Here is a 610-nt window from a genome sequence, read left to right as displayed (position 1 = left end):
TATATTCAACAGATGGAGTACACCGGAATCAAAATTTTAATATTCTCTCCTGCACCATAACTCAAATGCATCAATTCTTCTACAGTCTTCCTTACTCACTGTCCACATGCATATAAAATGCCATGGCTTTTGTCAGGCTCACATTAGTCCTCAAACTGTCATCTCTTCTCTTGAACAATTTAAAAGAGGTCTTGTACCATAGCTTTGCCTAATGCAATACTCTCTGTCTTGTAAGATTATGGATATTATCTGATCACTCACAGCATTGAACTTTAAGATAAATCTTGACATGTTCTTTTTGACATTGAATATAATGTCATTCCTCTTGAATTTGTCATTGACAGCATATTGTACCCTATGAATGTCTGATTCAAAATGGCAATACCAGTCCATTTCAGGTCACTAATGCCTAGGATATCAATCATTTTGCATTTCATTTCTTTTCTTCAACTTCCAATTTTCTGAAAGTCATATTTCATACATTCCATTTTATAATTATTGATGGACATTTGCAGCTGTTTCTCTTCACATTGAGTTGTGCCCATCAGCAAATGAAGGTACCAAAAGTTTTACTCTATTCAATTCATATGGTCAACTTTATTTTGAGAAA

General features: G+C 33.8%; 1 protein-coding gene across 1 annotated transcript in view; it reads right to left on the bottom strand.

Moving 5' to 3' along the window:
• Positions 1-610, bottom strand: part of LOC102811447 (sperm-tail PG-rich repeat-containing protein 2-like) — a 471,006-nt gene that overhangs the window by 367,173 nt on the left and 103,223 nt on the right. The window lies entirely within an intron of this gene.

The sequence above is a fragment of the Chrysochloris asiatica genome, unplaced genomic scaffold (genome assembly GCF_000296735.1).
Source record: "Chrysochloris asiatica unplaced genomic scaffold, ChrAsi1.0 scaffold00216, whole genome shotgun sequence".
NCBI classification, from domain to species: domain Eukaryota; kingdom Metazoa; phylum Chordata; class Mammalia; order Afrosoricida; family Chrysochloridae; genus Chrysochloris; species Chrysochloris asiatica.
This window is presented reverse-complemented; position numbering and strand designations above follow the sequence as displayed.